This window comes from Lepisosteus platostomus, unplaced genomic scaffold, assembly GCF_059453375.1.
Source record: "Lepisosteus platostomus isolate fLepPlt1 unplaced genomic scaffold, fLepPlt1.hap1 Scaffold_60_H1, whole genome shotgun sequence".
NCBI lineage: Eukaryota > Metazoa > Chordata > Actinopteri > Semionotiformes > Lepisosteidae > Lepisosteus > Lepisosteus platostomus.
In genome coordinates this window covers 149,539-163,447 of record NW_028291676.1, presented here as the reverse complement: position 1 = coordinate 163,447, position 13,909 = coordinate 149,539, and the positions used below count along the sequence as shown (strand labels likewise).

The window sequence follows — 13,909 nt, the reverse complement described above, 5'->3', positions numbered from 1 at the left end:
TACTACAGCAAAGAGGTCACTTGATTTTTGGAATAATTCCAAATAGCACAATGATCCACTGGCATTCCTGAAGTCTGTTTAGTGCATAATCTTCCAAATACAATCACTAAGCAATTATAAGAATTATACCATCCTATTTCTTTGTGATGTCCTGTAAAAACTAAACCTATTTTTATAAGGCTTTTACTCAAAAGATTTCCAAACACACAAAGCATTTGTGAAGTACTATAGTATTTCTAAAGGTTACTGGTACAACATCAATCATTAAAGCTTAACAATAAAGTTTAGATTGCTGACTATGGACTAACTACATTAACTAACTGCAATGCAACATTATACATTTTACAAGAATATCTGGTTGAATTCTTGCATTTGTAGCCAATTTAATGCGAGAGAAATAAGCCAATTTAATTATTTCACAAAAAATAATGTAATATAAAATGGATGTTTTTAACTTTATTGTAGTGTTTTAGAAACTAATATGTCTTCAAAATGGTTGTTTTTCACTCCTAGGAATGAAAGCTGTTGTTATATGATGTTTATTTTCAAATTTGGAAAAATCAAAGGATTCTAGCTTTCTCCCCTTGCAGGCATCGGACACAGAGAACCTCATGGTTTTCCTAAAAATCATTTTTTATGTTCCCTGGTGTTCCAAACTTAGTTTTAATTTGTTATTATGTTAAAAACAGGGTAATAAATTTCTAATTGGACTATAAATAATGTCATATTGTCTGCTATAAAACTGATGTTTTCAACTCTATTGTAGAGAGCAAAGGAACAAGTAATAGGTTTATTCCATGCTGAAAAAAAGAAGAAAGAGAACACAACGTTTCGGCCGTGGAGCCTTCTTCAGGTGTGAGAGAGACAGGGCAGTAGGCAAAGGTAAAGTAGCGGGAGAACAAAGGTTGAGAGGGAGGAGGAGTGAGAGGCGGGAGCAGGGGACAGAAAGAGAGGCCAATCAAGAGGTGTGAAGTCAGAATGGGTGCAGAGAGGTGTGAAATGAAACTTCCAATGAATGGAGAAAATTTAAAAGAACAGTAATCTGTCGTTAAGGGAAGGGAGAATGTGTGATCCTAGTTGCAGAATAATTTTAGTTTCGGTGGTCTTTCTGATGTATGAGTTCGGAAAACCGTCTTTGAGAACACAGACGGAGAGATTAGAGTGGTCGTGGCCGTCAGAGGTGAAATGAGAAACAATGGGCTTGGAGAGATCTTTAATCTTCACAGCCCTGACGTGTTCTCTGAAGCGGTCTCCGAGTCTCCTTCCTGTTTCCCCAATGTAGATGGCTGGGCATTTACTGCAAGAGATACAGTAAATAAGGTTGCTGGAGGTACAAGATGCTGTCTGGGTGATCCGGAATTGTCCTGAGGGGCCTTGAATGAGTGTGGTGGTGGCTGTGTACTTGCAGGTGATACAGCGAGCTCTTTTGCAAGGGAAAGTGCCTTGCAAAATCTCTATTGTAGAGATTCTAGAATCAACTAATAGAGAATTGAAATAAAAAAGGGCATAAGAAAACATTACCAACAACAACCACAAGATGGAGATATTGTCTAGACATTACCAACAACGACCACAAGATGGAGATATTGTCCAAAAAGGCAAGAAGGGCAAAGCCGCGATAAGGTAAAATCATTTTTTGAAAGAGATTGCTGTCAGAATGCACAACTGAATCCCAAACAGAATCTCTAGTCAAATATGATCATTTGTGAAACAGGCAAATGAGTCTATCAGGTGCCCATTGCTCATTTTCAGACACATTTATGCAATACTTTCACCATGCGTTGAGCAATAGGGATTAAAGATACCAAAGGTAAGGTTTAAAAGTGATTCTGAGGTGCAACACATCAGCAATACAGCTAGGCATCTGAAATGCGGGGTTTGAGAGCCCTTCAGGGAACACCGTACCCTAAAGGTACCAGAAGTCCACTAGTATAAGCATTAAGTCACTGTCACCCCTGTTACAACGTGATTGCTACATATCTTCATTTCTTTGGTTTTTAAGGAGTAAGAGTGCAGGGGGTCTAAATCTGCGATCCAGTGTGTTGAAGTATTTCACAACACTACCTGTAGCCCGTATGGAAATAAATACTAATTCTGATTATTGCCCTGGGCATGTACTAATAAATCACTGAGCATATATATATATATATCACTGTGTTGAAGCTAGAGAACTGTATGTAATATTATGGTGCTAAAATGTCATTTTCACATATATTAATGTAATAAATGATTGCTTATGCTTTATAAACAAATCTAATTAAAATAAATGATTAAGTTTTGTATTTATCTTGTACCATAGAACATGATTTTCTTTGTATTTCAAGCCCACAAAGTGTCCAAATGACGCACTACATGATATAAGGAAGATTATCACATGCATATCGGTATTATCTTTCTTATGAAAATGCATTCCTTTCATTACCTTTTACTTTTTAAAATGAACTCAAATTGTGTATAATGTAATAATTTAAGTAGACGTGCTTCACTGCTCTATGCCGTCTGGAAATAAATCCTCAGACTACTTACTGCCCTGGGCATGTACCAATAAATTACAGGAGCACATCTATATATCACTGCGTTGAAGCAGGAGACACACAATCACTGCAAACACATCCTAAATACAGTGTTCTAGCACCTTTGACCTCATCCAGAACATATCATTTCTTGAAAGGGATTGCTGTCCGAATGCACATCTGAATCCCAAACAGAATCTCTAGTAAAATACGATCATTTGTGAAACAGGCAAATGACTGTCTCAGGGGCCCATTCCTCATTCTCAAGACACATGTATGCAGTACGTACACCATGCATTGAGCAATAGGGATTAAAGACACCACAGCTAAGGTTAGAAGTCATTCTGACTATATTCTAAAATATTGGACTCATATTCTTATGATGGCAGACATGATGCTGCGTTTAAAACCGGGGTTAATGGACATTATATGACTGTCAATTCTGTTTTGTTTTGGAGACTCTTGGCTGCCTATATGGTACACTGCAGCGTGAAGGAAACATTTTCCAAAACTGTGTCAGCTCAAAAGTTGTAAGAGAACCTCTCCAGCTGCTTTAACTCTCTTCATTTTTGTCATTTAATTGTCTGTCGGCACTATGTGGCAGCGTTGCATGACAACCCCTCTCACCACGGAAAGGAACCTAACAGCTTTGGTAAGAGAGGAGAAAAGGACCTGGCCAGTAAGGGGCACAAACCCGTGACTTTGGCGTTATTAGCACCATGCTCTAACCAACTGAGCTAACCGGCCTCACGACAGTGGTTCTCTCTGTGCTGCAAAAAATCGAACTCAGGGAATTTCTTTTGCCCTCCTTTGAATAGAAAGCCGTGTAATTCAGTGTACGGGCTTTCTCATGCAGTTTCATGGTTCTTGTAACCCAAATCCTACACTGGCCTGAAGTGCCCCCCATTTCACAGAATTTTTCAGCTGATTTAAAATGTACCTAAAGGAGAAGCATTATTGAAGACCATCAATTACCAAGAGCTTTTGTCAAAGGTTTTGGTGGTCATTTTTAATGACCACAGAGCGATGTGACCTCGGTTTTACATCTCATCCAAAAGACAGCGCCCTTTTACAACACAGCGTCTCCGTCACTATGCTGGGGCATTGGGACCCGCACAGACCTCAGGGTGAGCGCCCCGCCGCCGGCACCATTAACACCGCTTCCAGCTGGAAGCTTTGTTTTTCCCTGTAGCTCACCCTCATCCAGGTACTGACCTGGCTCACACCTGCTTAGCTTCAGTGGGTTTTCAGTTGCGAGTTGCAAGGGGATGCAAGTGATGGAGCAGCTAGCTGCAAAAGCCACTGCATTGGCCGGGAATCCAAGCCGAGCCTCCCGCGTGGCAGGCAAGAATTCTACCACTGAACCACCAATGCTCAGAACCCGGGCCTTCAAAAAAGACGCTTTTTTGGTGCTCTGTGCAAAAAGCGTCGACATCTGCTTCCAGCTGTAAAATGCCATTCGCGGACGCTGAAGAACTTATTTGCAAGGGAGCGGGTACAAGCAATTTGGCATTTTAAAACCACCAGGAACACCGAACAGGGGCGCTTCTTTGCTTGCGCCGAAACACAACGACAGGAGGTGGACAACGTAGTCGGCAGGATTCGAACCTCTTTCTGTCTATTATAAACTAAATGTTCTCTTGTCTGTCTCTTTTTTGTATAGAACTGAATGTCCCTGACAATGTACTGTTAGTTTTAATTGAAGAACGGCATTTGTGTTCAAATATATCAGACAAGTTTACGTAACTGCTCATGCGACACTCAGTTGTAATTAGTCAAGAAATAAAGTCGAACAACAGCTGCGGGTTTGATTCTGAACGTATCAGATTGCAGCACCTTTTACTTCCATTGACAAATGATAGAGATTCGAAGAGAGATCCTTCAGACCAGCAAGCAAACCCACGGCTATTTCAGTTTTCTATCTAGGCAACGTTGGTGTCTGCAATAGCATACATGAAAGCGTGATGCAATTTCTGTGGCTAAATTTGTTGCACGTCATGCACAGTAAGAGTGTTTCTAACACCAAATAAAAAGTCAACAATTAGCGATCACGCCTTCTCCTCAGTTAACCCACTGAAACCCTTGCTGTTAACAGTTCTTTAATGCATGCTTTACGAGCACCTACATATTGTGTCGGTTCTTTCAGTTTTATTCATTAGGTTTTCAAAGGCATAAGTAGAACACCAGAGGTGCGAACGCAAGATGTGTGGTTATCTGAAGAACTCATTTCCATGGCAGCGGGGCCAAGCGATTTAGTGTTTTTATAGTACCAGGGAAGGAGAAGCGGCACTTCACCTTTGCCGCGCAGGCACAAGGAGACGTGCGGCAGACGCCGTAGTCGGCAAGATTTGAGCCTGCATGGGGAGTCCCCAACAGATTTCGAGTCCATCGCCTTAACCACTCGGCCACGACTACAGCGAGTTCACCATCGCCGCATTCCTCCTTTAATCTAACACGGAGTGCGACGTGGCTGCGGAAACCTTTTCAAAGTTGCTCTCCGTTAAAAAAAAATAATACCTTTGACAAAATACGTGCCGGCAGACAGGCACGCCTCAGAGGGTTTAAGGCTGGCTTCATGTCGGAATGATAAAGTCTCCCCGTCCGGACATGAAAATGCCACTTTGTTACACACAAAAAAAGAATCAACAACAGAGAAATGCCCACAAGCATTTGAAAAGCCGCACCACGTCGCACTTGAAATAGCTCTTACATTAGTGGTAGACGCAGGAATCGCATTTTTATTTACGCTCTTACCAACGCGATGGAAAGCAAAACAAAGCAAAGCAGAGCAAAACAAAACAAACAAACGAAAACCCTGCACATAACGCCGTTACGTGCCCAAGTGGTATTGTACGTCATCCTAGCACTGCACCCCGGGGCGTACGGTACATGGGAACGAGCACACGCCACGAATCGTCTCGAATCACTCCCTACAGTTGTAAGGCGCCTTGAAGCGTGCACCCCCAACGTTCTTCTTTGCGCATCTGTGAAAGGTAAACTCTTGAGCAAACTCTGAACCAGCTCTAAGGAAACTAATCCGATTAGACGTAACTTTGACTCATCTTTTTACGCTCAGTGCTGGATTGCTCAAACTCCAGCTAGGGTTAGGGTTAGCATTACCACGCTACTTAGACACTTTGTTTACGCTCAGTGCTGGATTTTGGGAACTTCAGGACGAGTGGGAATTTTCTCCTATCTGTCCATTCTGTTTTGTTTTGGAGACTCTTGGCTGCCTATGTTGTACAGTGCAGCGTGAAGGAAACATTTTCCAAAACTGTGTCAGCTCAAAAGTTGTAAGAAAACCTCTCCAGCTGCTTTAACTCTCTTCATTTTTGTCATTTAATGTGACACTCGATGTATAACTGGAGCCTCACATATGCAAATGGTGCGGCTCCAGTTCGACACCCAGTTCGACACCACTTTACAGTATATGACAAAAGCATGGCAAACTGTGCCGGACCAGCAGATAACTTCCGCTTATTTTGACCATATTAAACATTGGAAATCTTCCCACTTGCATTTGTGACACTTGATTTTGGCTCCACCTAAGAAACTCTTAAATCTTCTAACACTTTTCTCTTCTCCCACAACACACTTGTCTGTCGGCACTATGTGGCAGCGTTGCATGACAACCCATCTCACCACGGAAAGGAACCTAACAGCTTTGGTAAGAGAGTAGAATTACCTGAAGAACTGCTTTCCATGGAAGCAGGACCAAGCGATGTAGCATTTTTATAGTACCAGGAAAGGAGAAGCGGCACTTCGCCTTTGCCACACAGGCACAAGGCGACGTGCAGCAGACGCCCTAGTCAGCAGGATTCGAACCTGAGCGGGGAGTCCTCAATGGATTTCAAGTCCATCGCCTTAACTACTCGGCCACAACTACAGTGAGCTCGCCGCCGCCGCATTCCTCCTCTGGAGTGCGAGGTGTCTGCGGAAACCTTTTTAAAGTCGCTCTCCGTTAAAAAAAAAATACCTTTCACAAGATACATGCCGGCAGACAGACACGCCTCAGAGGGTTTAAGGCTGGCTTCACGTTCAAATGATAAAGTCTCACCGTCCGGATGTCAAAATGCAACTTTGGAAGACAGAAAAAAAACATCAACAAACCACAAATGTGGACAAGGATTTTACAAGCTGCACCACACTGCACTTTCAAAAGCATTTACATTCGTGTTAGACGCAGGAATTGTCCTTGTTTTGCGCGCTTATGAACGCCATGGAAAACGAAACAAAACAAAAGCCCTCAGCTCCTGCACTTGATTATAATGCCGTTACGTGTCGAAGCAGGAATTTACGTCATCCTACCACTGCAACACGGGGAATAGAGGGAAATGAACACACAATTGTCTCAATCACTCCCTAGAGTCGTAAGGCGCATTGAAGGGTGCACCCCCATCATCAATCATTGGGCCTCTGTGAAAGGAAAGCTGTTGAGCAGTCTTTGAAACAGCTCGGATGAAACACTTGATTGCTTCCATGTGCATCTGGAGCCCACTTCTTATTTTCACTTCACGCCGCCCAAAGCATTTCTAAAACAGGAGATTCGCGTTTGGGAATGCGCCCTGCCCTACAAATAAAACAGGTCTACGGGTCTGAAACCTGCTCCACGGAAAACAGTTCTGTTGCGCTTTTGATCAAAGGGAGATTCTCTGTTCTTACTTTTTGATGACATAACACCCAAAGGGGCTTCTTTGGAGCTGGATTCCAACCAGCATCCTAAAGTTTCTTGGCGGTATCCTTTACAGTCCTCTGTTCGGTCGACAAGGAACAGAAGGGGGCAGCTTTCCTCACACATACAGTGCAGTTCTGCATCAGACCTCTAACTCGTTTCCTTAGCTTGGATTTAAGCCACGAAGCAGGCTTCTACTGTATAAACGTCTAGAGGAATCACAAACTATTTGAGAGGCCATCATCCCAGGGGGAACTGACAAAGTCTATCCCTAAACACCTAGCGCAGTCTCTCGAGAGACTGTCAAAAATCGCTTTCTCCGTTTGTGCTGCAAGTAAGTGAAAATGCGGTCTCAATCCAGAGCCACTTGGCAGCAGCGGCACGTAAATACTGTTACTGCCACTGCTCGATACCGACGTTAGCCTACTATACCATGTTCAGCCACCGCTAGAAAATGTACGGCTCTAGTACTGGAGCAAACAGAAGGAGGGCCAACATCTAACAGGCACACGTGTCAGACATAGAGAGCGCCGAGGATGGGATTCGAACCCATGCGTACAGAGCACAATGGATTAGCAATCCATCGCCTTAACCACTCGGCCACCTCGTCAATGAAACTGGGCTGTCCAGACATGGGTTGGCGCGCTCCAGATGATCTTTTTCTTTTTTTTCCCTCGTACTCGAGGGTCCTTTTCCTGTTCCACATGCGATTTCAACATTTTCCTTGGGAGATGTCAAGCCAGCAAGCCACTGCTGTGGTTCAGTGGCCAGTGTGGAGTTCAGTGGCCCTGTTGTACACAGAAAGCACATTGAGCTCCTTGGACATGAAAAGTTCCAGATAAAAGCCATTTGTCATCCTTTCTCTTGGTGTCGATGTTGCTATTGTATGTAAAGGTGGCAACTTGCTCAGCGAGCAGGCGGAGCACACAACGAATGCAGATGTGTCTGAGTGGTGTGTCCAAGTGGCTGCAAAAGGACAACACTCCCGGGGCGCCGTGGCTTAGTTGGTTAAAGCGCTTGTCTCTTAAACAGGAGATCCTGGGTCCGAATCCCAGTGGTGCCTTCTTTGTTCTGTCTTCTCGAACAGAACTGGTCCTTACAGACAACTGCCTACGGCTAAACTTAATTAAATGCAAGTATTCATTTCCTGTCTTGAACGACTTGTTTTTCTTAAAATGGATGGAACTTGCAAAACATGAAATACAAACATTGTTAATCAGCGCTAGCGGCTGGCAAAAAAAAGAAGTCAGCAATGTTTTTTTTCTTTAACCTTAACCCTGCTAATGTAAAAGAGTTAAACGACCGAGTCTATGCAGCTTAAACGGTGCTCACGTCGGGTTCTTAGCTGAAAGGGTGATAAATCACGCTCACCCCAGTCCTTAATCTTTTAAAAGGATACAAAATTGAACCTAGTCGCCACATCACATACATCCTGTTCAACGATAAAAAGGTGACATCTATCCTCGATCCAGAGTAAATCCCACGTTGAGGGCATATTTTTTTCCACGTTACCATGAGTCGGGCTCGGCTGCACAGAGGCGAGAGCAGAGCAATGAGGTCACGGGGACAAGAGAGCCACACGCTGGCGGTTTAAACACGCGGAAGAAAACTGAGGGATCCACAGTATGTGGACCCTCCGTGCGCCATCAGTCCGCACTCCGGACTCTGAATCCTGCCATCCGAGTTAAGATCTCGGCGGATCCTGAGGCGCAGTTCTTTCTTAAAACGTAATCTGGTGAGTATTTCTAGAATCGTACTTGTATAGATGCAGCCTTTAATGTGTTGCTAGGTTAAAATTGATGACTTCTTGAACTTCAGTAGGCAACTGCCCTCTTGATTTTGGATTTAATTTCTTTATTACAGGGGCGCTTTTATGAAGACCGAGTCATATTCAGGTACTTTGCTTGATGGAGGAAGCATATTTCGGACTCTGTGATCTGCTCACCTGGAAAGGTCTGCTGTACTACTACAAGAGAGAAGTAGAGTCTGGAAGAATGGACAATTTTATGATGCTTTGGAAGATAATGTTTTTTTTTTCTTTGAAATTGAAATGAATCAGAATATCAGTGCAAAAGACAAACTCTTGGTTTGGTTTAAAGAGATATGGTTTTAAAACAGACAAAATGTAGAAAACAGGTGTTTCTCACTTTTGGAAGAGAATGGACCGGGGGTAATATTTTACTAGTTATATAATAGTAAAATATTATATAATAGGGGTAATAGTCGCGAGGGGCTTCAGCTTTTTCGTGCTTAATATGGTGCGCTGTGGCCACGGCAGATATGGGATCTATAAAAGCCGAAAATTCTCCTCAAAGCTATTACAGCTCCTCAAAGCTATTACAGACCTCAGGTCCTTGTCTAGACATCCACTCGTGGACCGCTCGGCTGGTAGTTTTCCTTACTAACATAGCCTTTTCCTGTTCGGACGCTTCGGGCATAAACTGCAAAGTATATCTCAGCTCATCAATGTAGGTCTCCACATTATTCCCTGACACTGTCGGGTCAAACCTTTCTACATCTTTGGCTAACTGCCTCAGGGAGTGGAGGTTAATTTTTACGGTTTCTCTGCGGGCAGGGAGACGGCCGTGATCAGGAGCAGGGGGTCTATGCCTGAATTGAATCGCCCTTGCGTCTCGCGCAGGACTCAGTGATCTCCCCCATGCCGATCCGACCACAGACCCTGGCCGGGAGTAACCTCCTGGGTGAGCGCTCCGGGCTGCTAGGTGGGCTGGCATGCAAGTGGGATCTAGCCTGTTTTGCTTCCAGTACGGCAGCATCTAACTCCTTTTGCCTTTCCTGGCTGAGCTCATTTAAACTCTCAATTTCTTTTTCTTTTTCTTTCAAGCTCGCTTCTAGGTCTCTCCTAGCTACCTCAGCCGCAGTTTCTCTAGCAGACAGGTCATCTAATTTACCTAAAACTTCCCTGAGTCTGTCTTCACTTTCCTCACTTTTCACTCTCTTTTCTCTGATTATATCCAACAACTCAACTCGCTCCGCCTTATATCTTTCTAGCTTTCCCTGAAGCGTTTGAAACTTTGTCAGCTGGGACAAAGACAGTTCCAGCTGTTTAGCTAGATTTAAGGCGAAACTAGATAGGACCTGAACTGCGTTCACAGACCCTCCTGTGTTAAGCTGGTTCGCTACCTTAGCTACTAAATCTACTTGCAGCTTCTCAATATCATCAAAGTTCAACTTTTCGATACCGCTCCAGTAACCAGGATTGTCGTCGCTAGAAATAGTACTTATAAGCGACTCCACTTCAGACATTTTAGCAGCCATTGTCATTACGTCAGAGAAACTTTAAGAGTATTACTTTTTTTCCTTTTACCAAAATACAGTATGGAATCTAAACACCCGAGCAGATGGATTTCCAATCAGCACACGTTACACTAAACGCTAGAAAACAGGGGGATTTCTTTACGCAGTTATCAGCACACCCGGTATTCGCGTATAAAAGCCGCGGTGCTGTGCTGAACTTGAACTCACAGCAACATCAGTTATTCTGTGCGATTGAGTCTCATTTCATTCTAAACTCGCCCACCCAGGGACGCCATTAAATGTAGTGGTTTGATGGGTTTACTGAGACAATTATTAATTGTAGCAGTAATCACGAGGTTGTTCCTTGGGGCTTTTAGAAAATCAATCGCCAGAACAACTAACAACGCACACACACGGGTTCAATACACGAGATACATTTATTAATATAAATTGTGCACCAAACATATACTAGTCTGCCTGGATACGAGCGGCAGACCTTACTGTGAGGGTTATCAATATACAAGATATATAATCTCGAAGAGATGCAAACACAAAGAGATACACAACAGAGAATATATGTCAATATATATCGTTCGGTTACCAAATCGCTAATCAGTGTTATTACCCATTGTTACTCTAAACTCGGAAGTAAATACATTACTCATGAATTAAATTGATAACAACTTGTGTTGAGGTACAATTGAATTCTCGAGACGCAATGTAGAACATGGGGTTAACTTATCCACTGTGTATGGATTTGGAATTTCCCGGCACGAACACCAAACCAGCTGACAAGCTCTGTTGCAGCCTCTGTTCCAGCGGTTGTCCAATGGGCGTTGTGTCGGCGTCCTCTGGCTACCGGCCAACCAGTCAAGGTGCAGCTCGGAGTAGGACGGGCGGAGGAATCTGACTGCGGCGCGCAGGGCAGTCGTTGCTCCAAGGGGATCTACCAGCAGTCCGGCTGGCTAGTAGAAAGTCTCTATGCACAGAGTGTGACCGCGAGTCCTCACAAGTCACTCTTTTGCCTGGGAAGAAACTGGTTCGTTCCCGGTCCAGCGCAGCTTCTGAATAAGCTATTCAGGTTGTCGACGAGGGTCCAACTGTAGGCTGCCGTTGATCAAACGGAGCATTTACGTTAGTAGAATTCTGAGTACGTACGGGATGCTTGGCCTCGCGCTTAGAACAAAGTCCAAGTCCCTATGCAGACAACAGCAGTTGTCACGTGATTGTCTCTGAGGATGCGCGAAAATGGCCAAGGAGAGCCCCAATCTGAGCTTGCGCTCCCTTTTCGACCAAGACACAGATGTGTGCTGATTGGTTGAGAGTTTGGCGGGCATTGGAGACCCACGTGGTATTACCACGCCCTGCCAGTCCCTGATTGGTTGGTCAAGGTGAGATATAAGTCACTTACTCTTGACACTTAAGAATGCAGTCCAGATGTCCATTCGGCACTCCCTAGACAGATAGGCGCCAATGGATGACCATTGATCATGATAGCCAGGCTTAGCTAAGTGCATCCCTGTCTGGGAGCTGTTCCTTATCAAAAGAAAACAACTTAAATCAGTCTGCATGAATACTTTCTCTGTGGCTGCACCACAGAGATGGGGGGTGAGATGGGGCTTCATTTAGGACAGCATACCAACGCTTAATTCTGTCTTATTAACAAGCATTGCCGCTACACTTGCATCCCAACTTTTGCAACTCGCAACTGAAAACCCACTGAAGCTAAGCAGGTGTGAGCCAGGTCAGTACCCGGATGAGGGTGAGCTACAGGGAAAAACAAAGCTTCCAGCTGGAAGTGGTGTTAATGGGCGCTCACTCTGAGGTCTGTACGGGTCCCAATGTCCCAATATAGTGACGGAGAAGCTGTGTTGTAAAAGGGCGCTGTCTTTTGGATGAGATGTAAAACCGAGGTCATAGTGCTCTGTGGTCATTAAAAATGACCACCAAAACCTTTGACAAAAGCTCTTGGTAATTGATGGTCTTCAATAATGCTTCTCCTTTAGGTACATTTTAAATCAGCTGAAAAATGCTGTGAAATGGGGGGGCACTTCAGGCCAGTGTAGGATTTGGGTTACAAGAACCATGAAACTGCACGAGAAAGCCCGTACACTGAATTACACGGCTTTCTATTCAAAGGACAAAAGAAATTCCCTGAGTTTGATTTTTTGCAGCACAGAGAGGACCACTGTTGTGAGGCCGGTTAGCTCAGTTGGTTAGATGGTGGTGCTAGTAACGCCAAGGTTGCGGGTTTGAGCCGCGTACGGGCCAGGTCCTTTTCTCCTCTCTTACCAAAGCTGTTAGGTTCCTTTCCGTTGTGAGAGGGGTTGTCATGCAACGCTGCCACATAGCGCCGACAGACAAGAGTGTTGCGGGAGAAGAGAAATGTGTTTGAAGATTTAAGAGTGTCTTAGGTGCAGCCAAAATCAAGTGTCACAAATGCAAGTGGTTGGATTTCCATTGTTTAATATGGTAAAAATAAGCGGAAGTAATCTGCCGGTCCGGCACAGTCTGCCATGCTTTTGTCATTTACTGTAAAGTGGTGTTGAACTGGGTGTCGAACTGGAGCCTCACCATTTGCATATGTGAGGCTCCAGTTATACATCGAGTGTCACGTTAAATGACAAAAATGAAGAGAGTTAAAGCAGCTGGAGAGGTTTTCTTACAACTTTTGAGCTGACACAGTTTTGGAAAATGTTTCCTTCACGCTGCACTGTACAACATAGGCAGCCAAGAGTCTCCAAAACAAAACAGAATTGACAGATAGGAGAAAATTCCCACTCGTCCTGAAGTTCCCAAAATCAAGCACTGAGCGTAAACAAAGTGTCTAAGTAGCGTGGGAATGCTAACCCTAACCCTAGCTGGAGTTTGAGCAATCCAGCACTGAGCGTAAAAAGATGAGTCAAAGTAACGTCTAATCGGATTAGTTTCCTTAGAGCTGGTTCAGAGTTTGCTGAAGAGTTTACCCAGTGGGCACTGATTCGTCGAATATACGTATATTCACGGCGAAAATACGGCTATACGTAAACATACGTCGCCTCGACGTATAATCAAAGTCGAATTGCAACCGTAAAATCGACGACATTAATAAACGCATATATAACGTCGAAAACACATCTAACACAGTGCCTGAGGCTTTTTACTGTATGTATCGTGTGTGCCGCAACTAGGAGTATACGGCACTCTGCACAGTGTACGAAGTAAATTATTTTCGCAGTAATTAATTTACACGTGTATAATAAATATAGTAAATATAATAAATTAATTACTGCGAAAATTACTTCGTACACTGTGCAGAGTGCCGTATACTCCTAGGTAAGTTAGGTACATCTTTTTGCCCAAAACTGAAGGGGCGACATTCCTCCCTCCCCCCGTGATGCCAGGCCTGTCCCCATCCTATTCCATAATGTCATTATACTGTATATAATACCATACAACAGTGACCGATCCTTACTAACTGCATGCG

General features: G+C 43.9%; 3 non-coding genes across 3 annotated transcripts; 1 reads left to right on the top strand and 2 right to left on the bottom strand.

Moving 5' to 3' along the window:
• Positions 1–4,846: 4,846 nt before the first annotated feature.
• Positions 4,847–4,928, bottom strand: trnas-cga (transfer RNA serine (anticodon CGA)). Its single transcript has one exon. It is a non-coding gene; the product is annotated as a tRNA-Ser (tRNA).
• Positions 4,929–7,713: 2,785 nt separating this feature from the next.
• Positions 7,714–7,795, bottom strand: trnas-gcu (transfer RNA serine (anticodon GCU)). Its single transcript has one exon. It is a non-coding gene; the product is annotated as a tRNA-Ser (tRNA).
• Positions 7,796–8,174: 379 nt separating this feature from the next.
• Positions 8,175–8,248, top strand: trnak-cuu (transfer RNA lysine (anticodon CUU)). The gene has a single exon. It is a non-coding gene; the product is annotated as a tRNA-Lys (tRNA).
• The last annotated feature ends 5,661 nt before the right edge of the window (positions 8,249–13,909 follow it).